The 24,679-nt window shown below is 42.4% G+C and overlaps 1 protein-coding gene across 1 annotated transcript in view; it reads right to left on the reverse strand.

The window, feature by feature from the left end:
* ches1 (checkpoint suppressor 1) overlaps positions 1–23,233 on the reverse strand; it is a 65,910-nt gene extending 42,677 nt beyond the window's left edge. The window contains exon 1 of the mRNA XM_063902243.1: positions 22,876–23,233. The gene's annotated coding sequence lies outside the window, so the exon portion shown is untranslated. The remainder of the gene's footprint in view (positions 1–22,875) is intronic.
* Between the last annotated feature and the right edge of the window lie 1,446 nt (positions 23,234–24,679).

The following is a 24,679-nucleotide window of genomic DNA, read 5'->3' on the forward strand; positions in this document are numbered from 1 at the left end:
TAAGTTTGGTATGATTCATCAGCAGCGAGTGATCATGAAGTCACGCTCATCCTCTCTCTCTGAGGATTGCGAACAATCAGACGTACACACATGTGCCCACACACAGGCTGAGGTTAGGATACGGACGCTTGAAGGTGACTTGTGTGTGTGCAGCCTGGAGGTGGTAGAGAACAGGGATAGTGTGTGTGTGTGTGTGTGTGTGTGTGTGTGTGTGTGGTGGACTGACTCGGATGGTTAGGTCTAGCTTAAAAAGAAGCCCAGGCTCAAGGCTCTAGACTTCCATGATAATGACGGTGACAAACCACATGCAATGACACGTTTGTGCACGCTCGCTCAGTTACTAGCTCGCTCCAATGATCATTCAGTGAGCCTTAGAAATTCTAAGTCATTTGTTTTAGGTCAGGTCAGTGTGTTGTGTGACGCACAGCCTGTGTTGTTTGTGTTAGCAAAGAAACATTAACACCAGCCGTCTTGTTAAAGAGGACATATAATGCTAATTTTCCGGTTGAATAATTGTATTTTGTAGCTCCACTGATCTCCATGCTTTAATGTTCAAAACACTCTTTATTTTTCACCTTCTGTCTGAAACCAGAGCCCAGTCTGCTCTGATTGGATAGCTGGCTGTCCGGTTGTGACTGTTCATCCGCTTAGAGATGTCCCGCCGCTTAGCCTATCACGTACAGTGCTTTCGAGTGCTTTCAAGGGGAACCCCCTAGAAATAGGGCCCCTTTAACTTGTGTATTTAACAGGCAAGATGTACAAAATTTGGCCCTTCAGCTACAGACTAACTTTTTTCATCCCTGAACTGTTTCAAAAGATAATTTAAAGTGTGCTGAAGTCTGTTTATACTGTCAGAAATTAGTAATGTTTTCCTTTTATTTCATCTAAAACATTTATTTTGAAAAGAAAAAACATTTTACAAATGTTCAGAAAGTTGAATTTTGGACTTTGATTAATATATTAGAACTGATTCAAATAAGTCATAGCATCAGTAGTTTTAATTATTTATTATAAGTGGCTTATAGCTTGCTGTGGAAAGTTAAACAACTCATAATTCCAAAAATACTTGAACAACTGTAGGCTTTTATTCAAGATTCTTTAAAAGAACTACATTTTGACAAGATAACATTTAATAGATGCATTTTATTTTAGCTCAATGCCACCTCGGTTAACGTTAGCTTTTAGCGCGTATGCTAAGAGCTAAAGTTACTAGTCTTCCAAAATGCCGATTTCCACAAAATGTTTTTCATTGTATTTAATTAATATGTTAAAAGAAAGCTGCACTGTTACTTTCACCTCTTTGTGTATTAAAGAGGAGGAAAATATACACAAAGAGGGAAAATGACTATAACTATAAAAGATCCAATTATAAAAAAAATATTTCACGCCATGTGGCTCTGGAAATGTAAATGTATATACATATTCTAATGCATTTTTGATAACCTTAGAGAATAGAAGTAAGTGTGTTGTGAATTATCAACACAATATTTCAGTTAGCAGTTATTTTAAATGGAGTTTTTCCTCCATAAGGAATAACAATGGGTAGGAAAAGGTAAACCAATAAAGACTTACTCACAAAAAAATAAAATAATAACATTACCCCTACTAATGTAAGATTAAGGTATTCCAAACTGCTAAAATACCCAGATCTGATAAACTAAGAGGCTAACAAATATATTATTGAGTCGTTTGTCTCTCCTTCAGCAAAGAACAATTAATGTGCAACACTGGCAAGTCCCAGGCCTCTCATTGTACCAAGCACTGATCATTGCTGTTGCCGCTTAAAATGACAAATGTAGCCAAAAGGCCCAAATGAAACTCCCGGCTGTTGTCTAGTTAATGTGCTCCTGCAAGCAGCAGGGTGTACTGCGCCAGAGATCATTTGTTAGAGAAAGAAGCAGAACTTTGTAGAAGCACTTTATTATTGTGGACTGTGTATTTGCAGTTCAACAAGACCAACAGAGCGGGGAGTGAACTTGTGAGCTGATTTCTAAATATTGAGATACTTTGGGAAAGAGTATATTATTTTCTTTTGGAGCAGAGCTGGAGGTGGGTGGGGATATTATTAGAGTAACATTAGCTAAATTGGATCCAAATATATCAGAAATGTTACATCACCACATTTTAGCACATCATTACAGTACTGTACACCAAAGCCAATCCTATTTACATTACTGTTTACATAAAACAAGCATGTTTTTAATTTATTTACATTTAAACTTCAATAGTGTTGAATAGCCAGGCTAGCTGTTCACCTTTTTCAAATCTTAATGCTAAGCTATGCTAACCTTTATACTCAACAATGAGTCGACCAACCGCATAGTCAAAGACAGAAATACAATCACCAAATATTTTGATAAACAAACAATTGGTCATTTTTTGTATTCAATAATGGCACAAAATAGGTTTTCAGTCCCTGGAGTATGAAGACTTTCTGCTTTTTCGGTTTGAACCATATACTGTATATCTTTTTGCTTTTGGACTGACAAGAACAGACATGACTTTAAAATGTAATCAATTAGATGGCCATTTTCTGAAGATTCTGAAGTACTCTTTTAGAAGAACTGTTTGGAATGATTAGGTTATGGTGTTGTGTCTGTTGTAGTAGTTTGAGTCTTCTTGATAAAACATTCATGGACCACATCATAAAAAGCGTCCAATTAGGTTAGTAAATAAACAGTCCTGAATTTGGACTGCAAGTACTTGAAGTAGTTGCAAGACAAGGTGTGAAAAATAGTACACACCTGTTGTTTATTATTTGTTACTCTACTTACAAAGGTTAAAGCTAAGCCTAAAAAAAACTAGATGCCAACGAGATAAAAAGGTAACACTCGCTCTCTCCCTGTTGCAACCTTCTCCTCCCTCACTCCCTCTAAGGCCTCCCTGTCTTTTCTCTTTGACAGTGAGCAGGTCCCTGTTGGCGCTCTGTGCTCTTTTACAATATTGTGGGAAAGAAGAGAGAGACGGAGAGTGAGAGTGAGTAAAAGAAAGAGAGAGAAGGAGACTGCCAGAAACACTATAGGATATCAAAGCTGCCCAGTGCACAGCCAACAGAGCTTTGATAGCGGGCAGGGAGGGGTGTGGGTCAGGAAAACGGCACGGAGAAAGGCTTGGTGAAATACTTAAAGAGGGGAGTGTGATCTATCGGGATCCCCACACTAGAGGGGGAGAGCGGGATGGGTGAAGCTTTGAGGTGGTGAGTGTTTTTCAGCTGGATGTCCTGCAGTCAAAAAGGGGGAAAAAATTAAGCAGCGCTCCCTCTCTGTGTCTGCCTCTTTCTCTTTCCCCCCTCTGGCTTTTCCACTTATCTTTAACAAACAGCAGCTCAGGCTCTCAGCCACTGGCCGACAGTTTGTCCCAACAACAAAAAACCATGGCAACAACCGCTGCAAGAGCCTGTCCGGTTCCAAAGGTCCGCCCCTCTCTGGCTTCTCCAACTCGCCCTGCGCTTTGAGCCTTCAGCAAATTTGGCTGAAACGGTAGATTGGAATCAATAAGCAAATGAGGAAAAGTGAGAGAAGTTTGTCATTGATAAAGTGCACTGCCGGTTGTTTGGTTGGGATGGGTATAGAGTGGTGCTGGAATGAGTCCTAAAACCCTGGGAATGAATTAGAATTTTAGCATTTTTGGTTTGCTTGTCTTGAAGTCAATGGTTTTGGGGGATTTTCTTTGGTTAGATGCCTGAAATAAAATATGTCTTTAACACAAGTTCAAGACGTTATGTTCTACGACATACACTTCCTCAGTAAATACACCACTCGTGATTGTCTGAAGCTCCTATGTGTAATAGAAATGGTAGTTGCTAACAAGTGGCTAAATGAGAAGCTTAGCAATGGTATTGTAAAGTAACCATGATTAGTTTGTTTATAGCCTAACGTTAGCTTTTTTTACATTGCGTGGTTGCATTTACGCTTTTAAAAAAATCCTAAAAAGTGGTGTTGATACCTGGAGACTATCCTGCTGTATAAGTATTCAAAATGTGTGTTTGCCACATAGCTCATTTTCTGAAATATTCTAAAACCTAACAAAAAATCTCATTGCTTTTTAATGTGGGATCTCGTGCAATGCTAACCTCCGGGTCGGCCAAAACTGCACCGCTCTAAAAAGATTTACGAGTTATTAGATCGCCCTTGGCAAAGAAAGGCGATTGGAGCTCAAAGAATGTGTTGTGGTTCAGAGGAGAAAGTGGATTTTGAAAAAGTGAAAGGAGAAGGACAAAGGGAGTGAGGCAGCAGTTTGTCAGGAACCTACACACACCTATCCGGCGTGCCTTTGCTGACGACACCGCTTCTGCTGATGATACAACTCTGCTAACATCCTTCACTCCACCCTCCCACTCCTACAAGCTGTTTTTAACACTGCACAAGATACCTTATGTCAACTCAAACGTGTCCCGAATGCTGACACAACCAAATTTGGAAACTCACAAACGGGCCAAAAAAGGAGAAAAATGTGACACACTAGTATGGGAGCATCAAATGCTTCTATTCACAGGATATATTTCAGCACCTTGCCGGGAAGTTAATATGCATGTTTTATCCAATTAAATAATAATTTACATGCAGAATTTATTTACTACGGACAACTTTCAAAGGATATCCGTCTTATTTTTAATCTGAATATTTGCACAGTCCCCAAAGACCAACGGTGCATGCAAATTCACTAATTAAAGTTAGGTACGCTAAGAAGAAGCCAAACCCTTTCTTCAATGTTTATGTGGTGCTGGGTATCAACATTTCATTACTTTGCAAAATTAACAGTTAGGCAAGGTGTATAAAATAATATTAAGCACCAAAATAATCAGGTATCAAATCTTGGGTTTGGATTCAGTCATATTTTTTTTATTGAAGAGATGTTTTTATTTGAATATCACAAATTATATTTATTGTGTGTTGAACTTCAAATTATTATCAAATAATTCTTTTAAAGTATTATTGAAGTGTTGGTACAAAACCTTTTTTTTTTTTATATATAGGTTGACATTTCTCCGCTGAAATGTCTTGACAACTTTTGGAAAGATCATCATACTATTTGGTACAGATATTCATGGTCCCCAGTGGACAAATCCTCGAGAGTTTTGCGATTACTCATTCATATGAATTCCTGTCGCCCTGTTATAACGTTTCATCTTGGTCAGAAATCATCAAGTCAAAATGTTTCGATTATTTTGGTCAATGACTAAATGACTGCAAAACTAATGATATTCCATCAGGTTGAGTAGAAAGATTTATTTTTGTTTAATCAGCAAATATTAGTATGCTAGCATTCAAAACTAAACTTTATTAACTTTCATTCGTCCCAACTAACACTTCTACACTTTATACATGTTAGCATGCTGGCATTAGCGCTTAGCTCAGCATACCACTGTACAAACTACAGCCTCAAAGAGCCACAAGCATGACTGCAGACTTTGAAATTGACAAGGGCGAGCTGGCATTCCAACTAAAGATACTGTCAAAATTGAACCGTAAATATTTTAGTTTCATGGTTTCACAAAGGATTTGATTGCATTTTCTCAGTTCTCTGAATATTTGGGTGGAAAGTCACTAGAAGACGTGGGAACCCCACTAAAAACGACTATAGAAGATAAAGTCACTTTGGAAAAAGAAATACACTCACTGTGATGGATTGCCTATCTCAAGCAAGTTTCAAATCCTTGCATTTTCATTTTGTTGCTGTTGAAGCTGAATGGAAAAAAATGTCTGCCTGGTAAGTAGGAAAAGCTTTTGCAAAGTAGTAAGTGGGCTCTGATGCATAAAAGGTTTGGCCAATCAGGTTCTTTACACACAAGTCATGGTTTTTCCTTTGCTGAGACAGAATTATTGCTTTTATAGCCCCGCTAGTGCCTGATTAGGTTGTTTTATATTCAGAAGCATCACCCCTTCTTGCTTAGCCACTGTAGCATTGAGCAGCATTACCAGTTCTACTTCTGTCTCTCCTCAGTGTCACCCTGTCCACTTCTCCTTTTATTCTCTGCCTCACTTTTCTATATAAATACATAAGGCCACTCTGGGTCTATTAATTCAAGAAAGTCTTTGAATAAATACTGTTTGTTGTCCCAGGATTTGTTTTGGTTGTCTGTCCCTGAGGTCAAAAGCTGAATTTGGAAAAAAAGTACTTTTATGTACTCTGCCCCCTCTATGTGGAAATGTTTGCAAAATTATTTAAAGCCAAAAGCCTTCTCAGTGAGTTTACATGGTTAATGGAGGTTCGTGTGGCAGACTCAATAAGGAGCTGTCTTTGCTTTGTTTAGTCGAGATTTAAATAGGTTTGGCAATGAGCCTGCTGCTTTGACGCTGAAGTGTTGCCTATTGGATTGCTTATAAAGTGGTCTCTCGCTACGTGGCTTTGATTGTTTGTTTTTTTGCTTTTGTGTGTTTATTCCTAAGAGTTTTCTTTGTCATGTTGCTGCATCTTGGTCCTTTGAAGAGGAGATTTTTAATCCATGGGGCTGCCCAGATTAAGTAAATGACATTTGGACGGAAACACGTCCATATATTAACCCTTAATGAAGCACAGAAAAAAAGGTCTGATGAATCTCTTATTAGCGGATCCAGAGAGTTCTTGAACAAGAGAGAGGATGACCGCGAGTGTAAATGACAGGAGTGGACAAGAAAGGAAGAGTGAGTGGGAGTAAAACACAGAGGGTAGTTATATCCTAGGGTCATTAGCAACATTTCAAAGTCACCCGGCTTTCCAGCGTATGCTGTTTGACAGGACCTGCCAACAGCATTAGGGGTGAGGGATGATGGTGGTGTGATTAGATGCGTAACTCAGGGGAAAGACGGAGCCTGATCCATAGTTACAGCACCATACAGCACCAAGAAGTAGGGTAAGAGATATGATAACCCTAGTATTAAGAGATGGTCACTCATTGATAAGATAGCCCTGAAAGTCTTTTTATTCCAACACATGGTCCTCAAGCTAGACTAACTGATAAACACCACAGGCTCCCCCTAGGAGAGAATTGAATTCCCAAATTACCAGGCTTAAGATAAAATACCTGCCTAAATTGCCGCTCTTTATGAGTCTCAAATATCTTTGTAGATATTCATCAAAGGCCGCTTCACTCCTGATGCAGAGAACACAGGAGATGGGAAACAAGGAGAACAACACACAATGTGTTTCGTATTAAGGCCTCTGATCTTCTATCTCGAGTCCCTCGTTTTCCGCTACATTCCTTTAGCCAGGGGTGATGTGTGGGAGAAGAAAAGAGGGGAAAGGAGGGGGGCTGGCATCTTCTCTGTCAGCGCAACATATGTGGTGAAGCTTCCCGAGTAAAGTGGATCTGCCACTTGTTCAGCCTTTTATGAAAGCATAACAGGAGCTCCAATGGAACAGTTGTTGTAGATTTCTCAGCTTTACTACATTTGTAGTTCATCTTACAGCTCAATTCCTGACTTCGACTCTGGAGAAAAGTCTGAAGTTTCCATCTGCCTGGTGCAAAATAAATTACAGTGATAGTAGTATTTGTTGGTTGAACTAAGAAGGGTCCATCTGTTGGTAGCAGACTTACTCAAAGACACACCCACTCTAAGATTAACCCTTCACACGAGCAGAACGCCCACGCAAATACGATGCTACTGCTGAGGCGAGGGAATACCATCTAGGAAAAGTAGAACCTCTGATTGGCACCTCATCAGATGCCAAAACCTTCCAGAGGTACCTCAATACCAACAGGGAGATAAACCAAATTTTATTGGCTTTTATCCTTGTGTCACAACATCAAATATGAGGTAAACTGAAGAACTGTGAACGATCTATCAGGATTCTGCGCTTTCCGACATTTTTCCACCAATGCAAGGAAATGCAAGATGATGAAAAGTTGGACTTTTTTGAAGGATGTCTCTTGAATTTTTGCCAAGGCTTTCTAGGCATCAACGCATTGGTCTATGTTCAAGAACGAGGATAAAACTGTATGTCTTCTACACAGACTTTTAACCCTAGGCGTTGCTGATCTGTCAAAGACAATCTAATTACAGCTGATTGACGGAAGATTTCCAGAGAGAATAAAAGGCTGCTGAAGTGTTTGTCAGACCAAAAACAGTCCTGCGTAACCATAGGGGCCTTGTGGTAGGCAATGTCCAAGGTGAATTGTTAATATCTGGTCATTTCAGTATAAAACCCAAAGATATTCAGGTCAATACAAAACAAAAATGAGAAAAAGAAGGAAATATCCAGATTTGAGATACTGACAACACTCATTTTGCAAGAAATAATATTACAAACATTCTGGAAATAGTTGGGGATTCATTTTCTGTGGATGTACTAATTGTTGCAGCTCTACTTCTTTTACAGAATTTATGATGAATCAGCTTTGGCTGAACTCTAAGTACTGAGTCAGTGCAGATCAGGTTGCTGATAATGTGCAGACTGCCTTAAAGGGCAACTACAGCCTCCCATTCATCAAGACCCTTCCCTCCCAGAATATCTAAACAGAGGAGTGAGGGACTATAGGAGATGTGAAGAGTCAGGAGACATGGGGACACTGACTGAACACCGCTCAGAGGGGGAGACTAGTGGAACTCAAACAGGCACTAGAAGTACATTTATTAAGAGATTTGGGCTGATCTGAACTCTGAAATCAGGCAGATGCAAGCTCATTTGTGCACCAGAGTTCCTACTGTTGGAAGAATCACCTTATTATCTATGTGCTAATGCTGATAGCTGATTTAGTGTTTAGTGTGCAAACTTCAAAACTAAACCTCCGTACTTCTACTCACTTAATCCACTGTTTGTTCAAGCAAGTTTGAGATTTGTTTTTTTTAAGTCAATTTATTGAACAACTTAACAAAGATTTTTTTTTTTTACAAAGTATAAATAATAAAGTACATGTTCAAAAGGGGCAGGAGAAGCATAAACGCTTTTCTAGTCCTACCCCCTCTAGCAAACATTGCTAATTGAAAGACATACAGAGTTCAATTCATTTCTTTGTAAAATCAAAAAAATAGATAGAAATAATAATAATAAAATAATCTTTACAGATGAAAACATCGTTTATTCTATACACAAAGTGGCACTGAAAACAAGCGCTAACAAATTACATGTGAAATGTATATTACTTATGTTACCATATGTGTCATAGCTTGAGTGTGGCAGCATAAAATGAACACTGGCAGGTTGATTCTTTCCAGTTCAACAGCGCTTTAGCCAAGAATTTGATTTCAGTCTCCAAGAAAAAGTGAGCCATAGCATGGAGACAAACCATCCCCTAGACAAAGTTCTCCACTGTTCCCTCCATAGTCATGTTCCTGAAAGGATGGAAAAGCTTGGGAAACAAGATCAGACACTTCAGCTCTCCAGTGGAACCCGTACTAATGAAATAGTTTATAGTGTGCTGGAAGCTACTCAAATGAAAAATCCAACTTTAAATACATAAAAACCTGGAGGAAGTCTGGTCCCATTTTGTCGTTTAGCGAGGGGTTTTGGGCTCCGCTTTGTAAGATCAAAAGAGCAATACGACACGCATTGACCCTGGGAGCCACACATCACGGAGAAGACATATTCACATGCTTTGCCACTGCAGCACTCATGGTGGACCATAATGCAATGCAATTGCGAGACATGGTGTGGGGGCAACTAACTTTTTCCGGGAAATAAATCCTGCTTTAACTTTCATGACAGAAGCCTTTTCAGCAGCTGCTAGAAAATAATCTGCACATTCTCAGGCGAGGGGAAGCAGGGGCGTCAAGAGGAATTCTGGGAAATGTAGTACAAAAGCTGAGAGAAAGTGGATACAACAAAAAAGGATGACAGAATGTGTCCGAGATCCCAGCCTGAAGATTTACAACAGCGTAGGAGCATCTGAGGAAGGAATTTTCCTCTGAGGCAGGGCGTTCCACTCTTTTACCAAACAGCAAGGGAAACTCCAGACACAGACACAGACACAGACACACACACACACACACACACACACACAGACACACACACACACACACACACACACACTTCCCTGCACAGCATAAAAACAGAACAGAAAAACACACAGATTTGTACGCATGCACTTGGCCGTCCCCCACTTTTTTTGCTCTTCTCCCCCAGTTTCCTGCACACGCGTGTACCTCTCATGGCACATTCAGAGCATGAACACCCGGAGTCAGCAAGTCTGGACACAGCTGCTGAATTTCAGCCCCGTGCTCTTGCATGCTCTCACCATCACTGTCTTCTCCCACCTTATACTCTCCTTAGTTTCCCCCTCTCCAATCTACTCAATTTCTGCCTGCCTCCCCGTGTAGCTCTCCACAGCTCTACCGCCGCCTCTGCGCTCCACTTTCATTAAGGGGCTCTCCTCTGATAGCCCTTCATATAACACTTAATCATCATAACAATAAGAGCACTCTCCCTTCGACGAATCACCTCGAGGGGCCGGTCCTAAAAAGATCCTCCGCCCACTGATGTCATTAACTGCTCAAGCTGCTGATTGGCTGGAGCGGCTGCAGGAGAGCCCGCCCCAGGTGTTTGATGGGAGGGCTCGGTGGGAGCACGCAGGTCGGACAGGCCAAGGACATTCTTCTAATGGGGAGGAGCGGAGAAACACACACACACACACACACACACACACACACACACACACACACACACACACACACACACACACACACACACACACACACACACACACACACACACACACACACACACACACACACACACACACACACACACACACACACACACACACACACACAAAGGCGCTTGCGGGGAGGCAGAAGACAAGGCGTGTTTGGTTTCTGCAGTCAAGAGAGAGATGAATAAGACTATTGAATAAGGGGGAGGGAGGTTGGAATAACAGTATTTTACATGAATGGATCTTCAGGGAAATGACTGCTTCAGTCGCTCCCTCTGCTCTCTATTTTCAGCTGCAATTTTGACAACAGGCTTGAGTGTGTGTGTGTGTGTGTGTGTGTGTGTGTGTGTGTGTGTGTGTGTTTGTGTGTGTGTGTGTGTGTGTGTGTGTGGGGGGGGGGGGGAGGGGGGTTTGCAGTTTGGCTGATTGAGTCAATGCTTCTATCAGGTTGTGGGACTGACAGTGTGCCATATTATGTTGTTGTGGGTGTGTGTGCACAGATGAACGGTGACGGCGGCTTCACGCAGACCTAAATGCACACACACAAAACGGCACAGCCTCTCACTCTCTCACACACACACACACACACACACACACACACACACACACACACACACACACACACACACACACACACACACACACACACACACACACACACACACACACACACACACACACACACACACACACACACACACACACACACACACACACACACACACACACACACACACACACACACCACAGTGAAATCACAGCTGTTTTCAGTTGCTATGCGGCAAGTCGCGCCATCGTCTCAGATAACACACGCACACCCGGGTGCGAGACGGGGACAGTAACACCACACTTGGCAGGGTCGGAAGGTCACAGGGGGTATTGTGACAAAGTTGCCTAGCAACAATCACAGAGCACATATAGTGTCCAGTGTGATCTCCCGTCTGAACCCCTGACCAGATCTGAATGTGGTTATGATGGATGCGGTGACAGGCGGTGATTACTTCGCACCCGGCTCTTAGTGCTAGCTGAGAAATGTGTGTGAATGTGCTTGCACCGTTACAGACCGCAATCCATCTCAGGCTATTGTTAGCGCTCCGCAGTTAGCAGATTAGCATGCTCATTTGCATCTAAAAAAAACAGATACATTCACTTTTCAGCGAGTTCAGTTTGGTCGCAATCGGTAATGTAGTTAACTCTCTTATTTTGTCCCTTGAGGCTTACCATACCCCTTGCTCTCTGTAACCCTGTACAGCACGCCCCTGCAGACAACATCAATACAGTAACAGGAAAGTGACATTGAATGCAACTTACTAAAGTGTGTTTCATCAGGACTGCAGTCAGCTTATCTGTCTGCTGAATTCTTTATAGGTTATCACAGGAACAAGGCTCCTGTGCTCTACCTCCATCCCACAGAGAACGGTGGTGTTCAAATCACAAACAGTGAGCTAGGAAGAGAAATTGGGGGTTCTGTGGAAGCTGAATTAGCATTGTTTTTTGGTTAAAAAAAGCACCTGTCCACGGCTGCTTTTTGACTGACAAGTAAAGCCAGTTTTTCAGCTCAGCAGTGTGCCAATTCAAAGGGGCTTTACTTAAAAAGTTTAACTAGACTCAACCTTTGCTGCAACGGTACGTCATTTGGCATGGCGCAGGACCTTGCCGAATGACGCATGGAAACACAAAATCCTGGTGCATGACTTTGTAACGGGACTCCTTCTATGGTTAACCTTCCAATTTCTGCAACTAAAGATACAATAATTGCTGCCATGATGACTTTCCACAGTTGTTGAATCATATCTGCAAGAACTACAAACCACTGTGCTGTGATCTGATAAACCTTTACATGCATTCATCTTTAACTCCAGCTGATTTCTTAGTACACACCAACGCAGCCCCCTGCGTGTTTAACACAGCAGGCTTTTATTCTGAATCCATGCTAAATTGTATATTCCGCCTGCGACTGATTTGCGCCATGACACCACCAAACTGCAGTATTCTTTATCGTTTGCCAAAAGTAATTAAGTCTTTGGGATTGGTAAGAAATAAAAATGGATGCAGAACTTACAGCAGTTTATTTGCAGCTGCAAGGGACAATAGGTCCATACAAAGAATCAAGATTAGTTTATGTGGTCATGGGGAGTACTGTTATTGTTTTATTTTTATATTCTTTATGCTTTTATTTTGAAGGTAGAGAGAGAGAGGGTGAATCGGTATGTAATGATAGACAGGTGGAAGAAAGGCATATGTTTTTATAACGGGGAAAAGGGGGACATAAAAAAGCCATTGTTCTAAGTGTTGTTTTGTCGAAACCTAAGACAATAAGCCCTGGATTATATCCCTGCCTAACATTTATTACTTGGCGACTTGGCAGCAGTTTGATTTGGAGTTCTCTATGAGGACAAATAGCCACAACAAGTAGCACTCTTCCAGCTAAAACTGGGGAGATTTCAAGTCGATCTTAAAGATTGGTATCAAACCTGATCCAGGAATATTTGAATGTTGGAAAAATCAAAGCTGATCCTTTCCTTCTTTATCAAACTTTAACTTTAGTTTTGTCCACCTCAGCCTGCTAGTGCTGTGATGCCCTAATGACAACCAGGCTCTCCCCTGCAAGCGTTCCTCCGATATGAGAGGATTAGATTGTGTTAATGTAAAAAAAGATTGGGTAACACCACTGGTTGACTCAGTTCTGACGAAAACACAGATTTGCAGAGATCCAATGGCAACAAATCATTAGAATTAGAGAAAAGTGTTTTAGTTCACTTTTGCAGCCGTCTATATGCTAAAATCATAGCTGTAACAAGTTGAATTCAAGCATAGTATCCCTGGTTTTTGGTGAAGTTTTCTGTTGTGTTAGAGAATACACACACACACACACACACACACACACACACACACACACACACACACACACACACACACACACACACACACACACACACACACACACACACACACACACACACACACACACACACACACACACACACACACACACACACACACACACACACACACACACACACACACACACACACCTCCCCAATAATTATATTTTCTATAAAACAGTAACAATAATGAAGTTCCCTGGTTCGGCATTACTCGGAACAAAGTGCTGTGCCACTGAAAACCATCATAAAATCAATAAAAGACATTTTTACAGATCGAGTTAAAAGCAGTGGCCTCCGTTTTTTACCTTACTGCCTCGCTTTACTTATTGATGTCACATGTCAGCCCCTGTGCCTCCTCCATCTTTGCCGTCTCTTTCCGCTGTGTGGAGTGGAACAAAGCAGCGGTGGCAGGGAAACTTATCTTTAAAAAGAAACTGCACAGTGTTGTGGAATAATTTGGTAAACTGTCACAGAGAGCGAATCCTATCTCGGAGAATGCCACTCATTCACACACACACAAAAACACACATGCACACACAAGCTTACGAGCACATGCACGCACACACTCACACACACAGGGACTTTGGTGTTTACATCATATGGGAAGGTATTTTTTCCCCTCGCACTGCCAGGGAACAGGCCCACGCATGGACACACAGACGCTGACTAAGGCCGTAGGACTGCTGGGGGGTGGGGGGTTGGGGACTTGTGCATGTGTTTGTGTGTGTGTGTGAGTGTGTGTTTGTTTTTTGTGTGTGCATTTGTATAGAATTTCTGTAGTTGATATATGTCCAACTCGTACTTGTTGAAGTCAAGCTCAGGCTCTGTTATCACAGCCAGGCAAGTGTTTGGGGGTGGGGGGTGATGTGTCGACTGTGTGTGTGTTTGTGTGTGTGAGTGTATTTCTATGTCTATAAGGCTGGGAAATAAATTGATATTATAGCTTCGCGCAGTGCATATTCCTTGGTTTTGTCAACCCGGAAGTTAGCGTCACAATGGGACGATCGACAAAAAGCAATAGGATAGGTCCTGGGGTGGGGGTGGAGGGTTTATTTTCTATTTATTTTTCCTTTGTTTTGTCTTCTTCTGATCATCTCTTGTTTATATTATTTTTATATGTTTGTATTTTGTGTTGTAATTGTTGTGATTGCACATTGTATTTTGTCATTTGTATGAGTAAAAAAAAAGGGGATAAAAAAAAAAGCAATTGGATTGCAAGAATATTCCGTCACACATTGATGATACTTACACATTTTGGTCAGCAGGATAATCTCCACATATTAACACCGCTTTGAGATTAGTTTGAGCGTTAATGCATTCGCCAGAAGTAAAAAGCTAACATCAGTCTATAAACAAACTGTCACATTGCTCCGGAATTAGGGGGTCCTTACTATGTCGTATGACGAAGCGTGCAAATCGTTGTGTTAAAGACTGATCTTATTGATTACTTATTTCAGGTGTTAAACCAGTTTAAAGCACTGGTTTACTTCAAGACCAGGGAACTGAATGCTGTTAAATGTTAACTATTTCCTAGGTTTTAGGGCTTATTCCTGCACCACTCTTTATCAATAATATCGCAGAACTGTCTTTTCCTGGTATTAAAAGCCTCATTACATTACATCTAGCTGTTATGTTAATGCTAAATACTATACCTGTACCCACTTGGCCATTATATCTACATTACTGATAATTATTTATCAAACATGCATTGTGTAAATATGTTGTAAAGCAGGAGTAGGCAACTAAATAACTGGGTATTTGATCAGTATTTTTGTAATGTTTGATTTTTTTCCAATATCGCCCAGCCTTATCCGTGTGTAAATACTCACACTACTCGATACATCAGCCTAATATTTTGTGGTTGTGTCGACTTTTTAGAAGAGAAGGAACATGTACTGACTGTTTCAAACTGTCTGACTCCTCACTCCTCTTAAAGGGCCGTTCAGGAGCCTCAAAATTGACGTTCATTGAAAAGTTTTATGTCTTTTTACCCACATTATTTCTATACCTGATATGTTATTATCCAATACAGTTAGGCATGACAAGAGATGAATAACTCCCCCTTTTTGTTATCTTCGCAGCCATCTTAAGAGAAAGTGTGCCTGTGGGGGACAATTAAAATTAAATTCTTCTTAGTTTGACAGTGCAGCTGAAATACACCAGGCTGAGATCTGCGAGGGCACTTCTCTAGTTTGTACTGCATATATGATTTATTTGCATTGTTATGTCTGAGGAGTGTGCGTGGGTTTTGTCTTTTGTGTGTTTGTTTGTGCAGTGGTATTAAATTCTCCTGTGTGGTTAGTGGAATGTACAGAAGAGAGCTTGTGGTTTGGTGTAAGCACCCGAGCTAATGCTAATCAGTTTATTTGTCTGCATAATATGTGTTTATATTATTTGTTTGTGTGTTGCTCGGCTCATAAACTGCTTAGTCACTGATGTTGTGTGATTTCCTTACAGTTGGGGGTTTGAGGTTAGAGATGGGAAGAAAAAAGGGCCGGCAGAAAGACAAAGAGTGTTTGTTCGTCTTTATTTGTGAGTGTAAAAAGCTTCCAGGCCTTCCGTGCAACGTTAGATGGCTGATGTTCAACCACAACACTTGGAGAACACAACAGCTGCAGATAGAGCAGTCTTCCTCAGTGCTCTGCTCTGACGGCGTGCTAAAAACAGATATTTTCTGTCGAGAGCCGAAGAAGGCAAACCACCAAATCGCTCCTCATTCTCCATGACGCTGTGTTTTCTCCTGCTAAAATAAGAACTGGCACGTACAGTATCTGTGGAGACGAACCAAAATCATCTCGTTCTCCTTTCATTCACTGCCTGCCTGCGATTGTTGGCGGGCATCGGGATTGAGAAACAACAAAAGGTCAGACATCCGCAGACGGAGGGCAGAAGGGTGATGGAGTTTCCAATTGCGCGACGCTGGGATATTCGTTTTCAAATATAACTCTCTCTCTCGGGGGGGGGGGGGGGTGCAACTGGCTGCAACAGTGTGTGTGTGCATCTCTAAAGTGTTGCTAAAAAAACACACAAACAGCACACTAAATATCAGCTGTGAAGTCTTTCCACTCTAAGGGTAAGAGAGAAAGGGGAGGAGCAAACACATTATATAAATCAGATAGATCCTGAGGTCATTTTTGTCTCCACACACACACACACACACACACACACACACACACACACACACACACACACACACACACACACACACACACACACACACACACACACACACACACACACACACACACACACACACACACACACACACACACACACACACACACACACACACACACACACACACACACACACACAGGATGGCTGCATCCACTTTATGACATCACTGTAGCTAGCCAGAAAGACAGCAGAGTCAGAGAGAGCCAGGCTGACGTCACCCGATTCACTCAATGTCAATTACGTAATCACGGGGTCCAACGCCTGCAGGACAGGCATGCTGTGTGTGTGTGTGTGTGTGTGTGTGTGTGTGTGTGTGTGTGTGTGTGTGTGTGTGTGTGTGTGTTTTGTTGTGTATGTGATCGCATGCGGGGGAAGAACACATAATTGCAATCTCATGTGTGAGAGGAGACATAAAATGAGGCATGCTGATGACATCATTAGCGGGAGGCGGTGACATGGCGAGAGTGTTTGGGGAGAAGAGGAGGAGACGGAGCGCTGCGAACAGAGGAGTTATGCAACACAAATCAAACTCAACAGACTAGAAAGGCCTTTTTTTGTGCCTTTTCTCCGTGTGTGTACAGTGTGTGTGTTAAGTGACTCTCCGCTCGCACGTTTTGCTTGAGGCGAGGAGTGCATTAAAAACACACAAGCACTCAAGCACTGAAATCTACACACACATGCATATACATACACTCTCTCTCCACCCCTCTGCTTATAAACAAAGCTTCCTAAGGACAGGAAATCCTTCCACCCACGTTCCTGTGTTGCTCGGCAACCAGAGCAGCGTCACCGTGTGCATGCCTCTACCGCTGAAAACAACACACAAAGACGGAGAGGCGCACAAACAGCAACTCCTTGAACTCCTTTGAAATGTACAGATAGCCGCGCCAAAGCTAAAAAAAAAATACTCGACCCAGCTGCCCTCCCATTCGTCAGCTATGGACCTAAACCAAACATGACATCACTCCTTGTAAATATAAAACCCTTTTCCCCCTCCATTTATGAAGTCTATTTTTACACCGGCTGACGTCTTTCCATATTGCTACTCGTGTGTGTGTGTGTGTGTGTGTGTGTGTGTGTGTGTGTGTGTGTGTGTGTGTGTGTGTGTGTGTGTGTGTGTGTGTGTGTGCGCGCGCACACAGCAATAGCTCAGCATGAATAAGTACAGAGAGGCTAATTGAGCCGAGGTGCCCATCACTGTGGACAATGAATCCATTTTGAATCAGCAGGAGGCCTATTGAAGACAATAGGTTGGTTTCACGTAACATCAACGGCGGCTCCAATCGTTCTAACCGAGAAAAGGAAAAGGGGTTTTATAGAGTACCAAACATTGTCGTTCACAAAGGTGAGAAATGTAAAAAGCTCTCAGAACTACGCCGTAAAAAGTGGATTTTAAACCTATGTCTGCGGTCGGGAGGAGCAGAGTCTGCTAATGCCGTGTCTGCAGCGACCACTTCGTCAGAGGTATGTTAGCTAGCCAACTTGGTTTTTGTGGCTGTGTTTATATAGCATTAGGTGTCATTAAATGCTCTGTTACTTAGTAATGACTATTAAGTTGCCGGTAGTCTAATATGGACTTCATTGGGACTTGAAGTGCCTGCCCGAGCGCTTTGAGTGACGTTGAGTCGGCAGACTGGGCTCCGACGGTCAACCTTGGTTACCAAAAAACAGCCCAAAAGCCCAAACACTCACCCTGGCGAAGACCAAACGATAATCATCGTGGAGCCGTTTGGTACCGAGGTGGAGGACCCACCCGCTGACAAAAAAGTGATATGCCTCCAGACTTTTTAGACTGTCATCTGCAGTTTGGTGTAGTAGGATGTCTGAAGGACCAGATAGTATGTGATATCAACAGCCTCGATTGTCGGCAAATCTTTAGGTTCTGTCGAAAACTCACTCATCTTCATGACATACGGGTCACGTCCAACATATTTGTTAATTAATTGCTTGTATCTTTGTCTTGAAACTGGATCTAAATCCGTACAATACGGACTCTTTGCAACGGTTTCCTCCATAGACGTATTCTCCATTTTTACTTCCTGCCCTCCACCTGAAACCGCGACACCTTATCGCGTCATCATAATCACGTGACTGAAACCCAGCTACCTGGGGGAACCTGGGGGATTGAGAAGAGCATTATTCTTCCAAGCCATTTTGGCAACTCAGGCTGGTTGTGCTTTCACTGCTATTTAAAACCTCGCTTTTACTGCTTCACTTCTTTTGAAACATGAACCTGCACATGAAGGGCTAGGTCGTCTATGAAAAGATGGAAAATATATATTTTTTAAAACTACTGCAAACTCAGTTATCCACATATCAAATGTTTGGAAACAAAACAGAAATTGGCACAAAAAGTCTTAAATAGCGCTATCTCTTTTATAGTGAAATAAGTGGGACCAAAAGTCACTTTCTGTAGCAGTTGGAGGAATAACCCTAACCCTAAAGACATCCTAGTCTTTTTGTGTTGCCTATTCCACAAATTTCAGTTCAGGTCACCGTGAATGTCTAGAAAGTCATCACGGGTCACACTTCATTTTTAAAAGTGAGCCGAAGGATGGCGGCGCGAGCAGTCGCAGCGGGCCCTCGCAGTCCCTTTTTGCACTAAAGATCTACTTGCACTACTGTCAAACTGTGCTGATTGTGTTGAACCTGTGTATATATTACTTAGGTTTTTTTTTAGTATACCCCTTTTTACCCCCCCTTTTTTCTCTACGCTCTTATCTTTTTATGTTATATGTTCTTGTTTATATTTGCACTGTGGGACTGCCAGAAACGGTATTTCAATTTTCTGTATGTATAACACATGTGGAAACTTTGACAATAAAGTGGACTTTGACTTTAAAAAATTGGGATGTTAGGGGATGATGCTCCCTGAATGCGGCTCACAAAGAGGCTAAATATTGCACATTTTGTATTCAAAACACTTTAGTTTGGATGCATTAGCTTTTAAAAGAAATGTCACACATTAAAAAAAAACACTTTTGGGGAGCCTCCTGGAGTCTGAGTGGGTAAGATGCATAGAACCTCAACGGCATTGGTTCTATTCCAACAGTTGTTGCCTCTCCTAAAAACCTGGCTTACAAAGCATGTCCTACAAAGTGAGGGTCACATGGGGTAACCAAGCGCGATCTACCGCTAACGAGCTAATCAGATAGCGTGTTTATTGCTGATTCACTAATATCGGTTGACTGGTTTCAGAGCTCCTGATTGGTTCATAAATTCAAAAAGGTCTGTTGTTGTGCAGAGCTTTGTAGGCGGGATTTGAGTGGCCATGGTTTTTTATTCAACTTATCATGAAGTAAATGATCAGCGCTGGAGAGTAATGACACCATTAGTGTTTATATTGTTTCCCTTTAGGACTTGAACTCTCTACGCAATTCTGTCGGACATCTTGTACGATATGTTGGGAAAATGAAGGCTTGTTGGAAATGTACCAGGACATTAATCCCCCTCCCTCACACACCCTTCCCTCATCCAGCACCAGTCACTTTCTATTCTCTGCTGCTCCTGAAAATGTACTTTGCACAAAGCATTTTTTACACTAAAGACCTACTTGCACTACTGTATGTATATATTACTTAGGTTTTTTTGTATACCCCTTTTTACTCCCCTTTTTTTTCTAGGCTCTCTATATTTGCACTGTGGGATTGCCAGAAATGGTATTTCAATTTTCTGTATGTATAACACAGTGGAAATTTTGACAATAAAGTGGACTTTGACTTGACTTTGACTTGTTTACGGTACAAAGGAAGTGGGCCAAACATTGGTCAAGCAAAACAGGAAGAGGTTGTAGTTTTGATTTCCCCGGTAGCAACTGGTAGCTATCACCGGTTACCAAATATGTCTAACTGTGAAACAAATTGTCATCTCCTGTGCAGTTTTGCAAACTACTGTTAGTCTAAATAAGTCCAATTAAGTTGCTTTATTTGTCACTACTACTAGTAGCACTAACTAATTAGAAATGCTAGAGGGAAGAAATTAAAAGTTGGACGATACTTTTAAATTATTTTAACTGTATTTAGTGGCAAAAGCACCATGATGTACTACAAATGACAAAGGGCTTGACATTGCTGCAGCTTTAGTAAACAACTGTTTGCGCTATTTGACCATGTAAACAAATGAACAACACCATGAAGCTTTTAGCAGTGACATGTCAAGATCCAATGTCAAGACTACATGTCCTCTTTTCTGTGAACAATCACTCTCTAAGGTCATAGCATAGGTGTTTGCTCACCTCTGAAACTGAAAAAAAGTGAAGATATTTTTATCTCTTTTGCTGATAAGGTGCACTTCTGTAGTGTTTACTTCTTAGATTTACATGAACCTCTTTTTTGTTCTGACTGTGCATTTTCTGCCATATGGCTCATGGGGCCACAGCTGACCAAAGCACAGCAGTGGGTCGTAGTGTAGCTCCAGGCGCGGCTAATACAATCAGAAATATTTAAAAAGAGCCGCTTTTGAGTATTTACGCTGAATAAATCATGCGCTGGCGTCTGTGCTTTTATTCAAAACACAGACTGTTCAATTCATTCACACATGAATTATAGATCCATTATGGACTGTTTGGGCCGCGTTGAGGGAATCAGACTAACAACAGTTGTTCTGAGAGCACTAACCCACTAAGCCATCCATACCAATTATCTGTGTCTAGGGTGGAGTCTGAATTCAATATTCAATTTACACAATTCAATCTCACATCAGAGCCTCAAAGCTGGAATAAAAAGTGGCGTCTAAAGAAGGGGCTGGACAAAAACAGAGCGGGGTCTTCTGTGAGTCTTAACTGTCTCCAAAGTGGAAAAGAAGCGGGCTAACTGAACGCCACACCACAGGGGTGTCCATTGAGAGACAGGGAGAGGTGGAGGGGCGAGAACTCCATTGAGCGCAGCCATGGGGGGTCAATATGTGAATGAACGTTTGGCATGGAGGTGAATTATGAATGAGCAGCACTCCGGAGCGCTCCTGGAGAGAGCATGTCAGCCCCCGTCTCCTCCACTTTCCTCCCATCTCTCCTCCTCCTTCCTGCCCTAAAAACCTCCATCATGCTCTCCTCTGTCTCTGTTTCATCCCTCGCTACTGGATTAATCTTCTCATCTGCCTTATTCACCGTCATCTGATCGCTCTTCCTCCCTCCAGCCTCCCCCCTTTACTCAACCCTTCTTCATCTCCAGACCAGGAGGAAGGGGAGAGGGATAGGGGGGGGCAGAGGTAGACACACACGCCGTCTGTCTGAAGAGACGACAGAACATTTTCTTCCTGCACATAGATATTTACACAGCCTCAAATGACTACACACACACACACACACACACACACACACACACACACACACACACACGAGCAATAGATAATATAAAAGCAAACAGTCCTGCACGTGCAAAGGCCGCCGCATGCATTAAGTGAAACGCTCTCAGGCACTGACACACACATTTCTCCCAGCTGTTGTGCTGGCCACAGAGCTTGTGTGTGTGAGTGTGTGTAGTTGTCTGTGTGTAATCCAATGTGCTGCTGCTGAGCTTGTGCCACGCTCTCTCCTCTGTTGCTGTGCGTCTGATCAGATCTGCCTCCCCTCAACCTGTTTGCCGTATATGGCACACATGCACGCGCACCCTTACACACATATATCACACACACTCACACACACAAGAAGCTGCTACTATGTATCAAGCCTCATTCAGTGTCAACCAGGAACACAGAAAATCCATCCTGTGCTGCTGAAGCAACCTCCATCCAGAAACTGTGTCTTAAAACTCTGCTCTCTCACACACACACACACACACACACACACACACACACACACACACACACACACACACACACACACACACACACACACACAGAGGAGGGAAAATGGGACTTAACTTCAAGTAGCCTACCTAAGAAGTGTGTGAGTGTGTGTTGGAATGGGATAAGTGTGTTCCTTAAAAAGTATCCACTCCTTTAGATCCCTTCACTCCAGTTCACAGCGGTCAGCTCGGCTCGCTTACACACTTTGGTCCCGTTTATAGCTGGTGGAAAAACAACCCGAAAAACTCTCACACACACACAAATGTATATATAGGCTACACAGACACTTAGCCACACACATTTTTGCCCACCCCTCACACAGGCACACACACACACACACACACACACACACCTCCACTCTTCCCTTTAAGTGCAGAGCCAAGCAGCACATGTCAACACCCAGCACACACACACCTTCTCAAGACCCTATGTACAGCCATGAAAGCCCCATAAAGTCACCTTAGGATCTTTCTGTGTTCCAGACGAGCCCCTTCTTCTGAGTCTTCCTCTCCTCTGTCAGACTTCTCTCCTCCTTTCCTTCCGTCCTTCCTTCCTTCCGTACTGTCCGTCCGTCCTCTTTTCTCTCTTCTTTCTTTCCCTCTTTTTCGTCTCGGTCTCGGTCAGTTCCCAGCGTTTCTCCCGAGCCCCTCCATATCCGCCCCGCCAGTCGTTTCTACCACCGAGCGAGCGTACGTTCACACACACACGCGGGCGCGCACACACACACGAGCCGCTGCGTTCCTATAGTCTCTCTCTCTCCCTCTGTTTATCCCCTCTCTCCCCTCTGTCGGAGAAGAGCTCACAGAGTGTGTGTGAGTGCGTGTTATTGTATGCTTGTGTGCGGGGACGTGTGTGTTTCTGTGCTCTGCCTTGCCCCGCCAGCAGCAGAGAGAGGACTTCCCCCCGAGCCCGCCCCCGGTCCTAGCGCCGGTCAGGTTCACTGAAAGAATGCCATTGTGTACGGAAGGTATAAACAAAGATCGTGTATAACTGTGACAAGACGATGAACACATTTTTTGGCTTACTTTGCATCTTTGATTTTGTATTTTTTTATATATCCTTACCTTTCCAAAAAGCTTAAAACATATACTAATTCTAATAAACACATTACACAACACTGTTAACATGGCTGTACAATTTTGAATTTAAATTGATTTTTTTTTTTAAATGGGCTGATTTTTTTTTAAGCAGAGACTTGTCTTCAACAAAGTCTGTTTTGGAGTTCACACACACACACACACACACACACACACACACACACACACACACACACACACACACACACACACACACACACATCATATGAAAAAATACAGGTAATTAAGAGAAGAAAAGCGTTGGCCTCGTGTGTAATAATTGTTCGGTCAGTGCAGGAAAAATAAACATCAGAAACATATAACTTTCCAGACACAACAAACATAATTAGCTAAATGCATACAGTCACATATTTGCAGGCTATCTGCAGAAACAGATAGATAAATGAGCAGTGCCACTGATAACGGCTGTTCAATCCCATCTACAGCTCATCTAGAGCAGTTAACATCCAAAAGGTAAAATGTAGGTTTTCATCCGTAAATTGTTTTGAGTCTATACCAGAGATGTCGCTATGGCAACAGCAGGGCAGCAGCAGTCAGAGAGCCATGCAAGGGTGTAGGAGCCTTTACAGGACGGAGGATGGAGGGGACATGCCCTCTGCACATTATCACATCCGTCCGACCTGATTTGCTCAGATCATAAATCATTAATTTCACATTGTCTGCGTATGTCAGTGGCTTGTCGAGCCCTTTATATCCTCTTCCTTAATATTGTGTGTGAAAATCCATCTCAGGTTACTCCACTCATACACACACATATTCCTCCTCTTCCACTTCCAAAATAGTTTCCAAACATCTAAGCAATTCCGTGCGAAAAAAAACTAAGACTGCAAATGTGAGCAATGGCATACAGCTCTTGTATTTGTATTTTGATCCGAGTGAGTTATCCTCTCAACCGTACCAGATCTTTGGTGCAGCTACCTTCTTCCTCATCTCCCCACACCTCCCTCTCTGTTCTCCCTCCCAGCGTCATCAGGTTGCCATAGCAACGGCCCGCCTATGGGAGACAGAGATCAGATCATTATGGACCATGGGATCCAGAAACTGAAGGACATAGGTTTTGTTTTTTTCGGCGAACACAGGAAGTGGGAACCCTTAACAGGAAAGCTTGAACTCATTTTTAGTTAAACACCCAGAGTAGCACTGCATGGCTTTGCAGAGGGAAGTTT

Source organism: Eleginops maclovinus, chromosome 15 (assembly GCF_036324505.1).
Source record: "Eleginops maclovinus isolate JMC-PN-2008 ecotype Puerto Natales chromosome 15, JC_Emac_rtc_rv5, whole genome shotgun sequence".
Taxonomy (NCBI): Eukaryota; Metazoa; Chordata; class Actinopteri; order Perciformes; family Eleginopidae; genus Eleginops; species Eleginops maclovinus.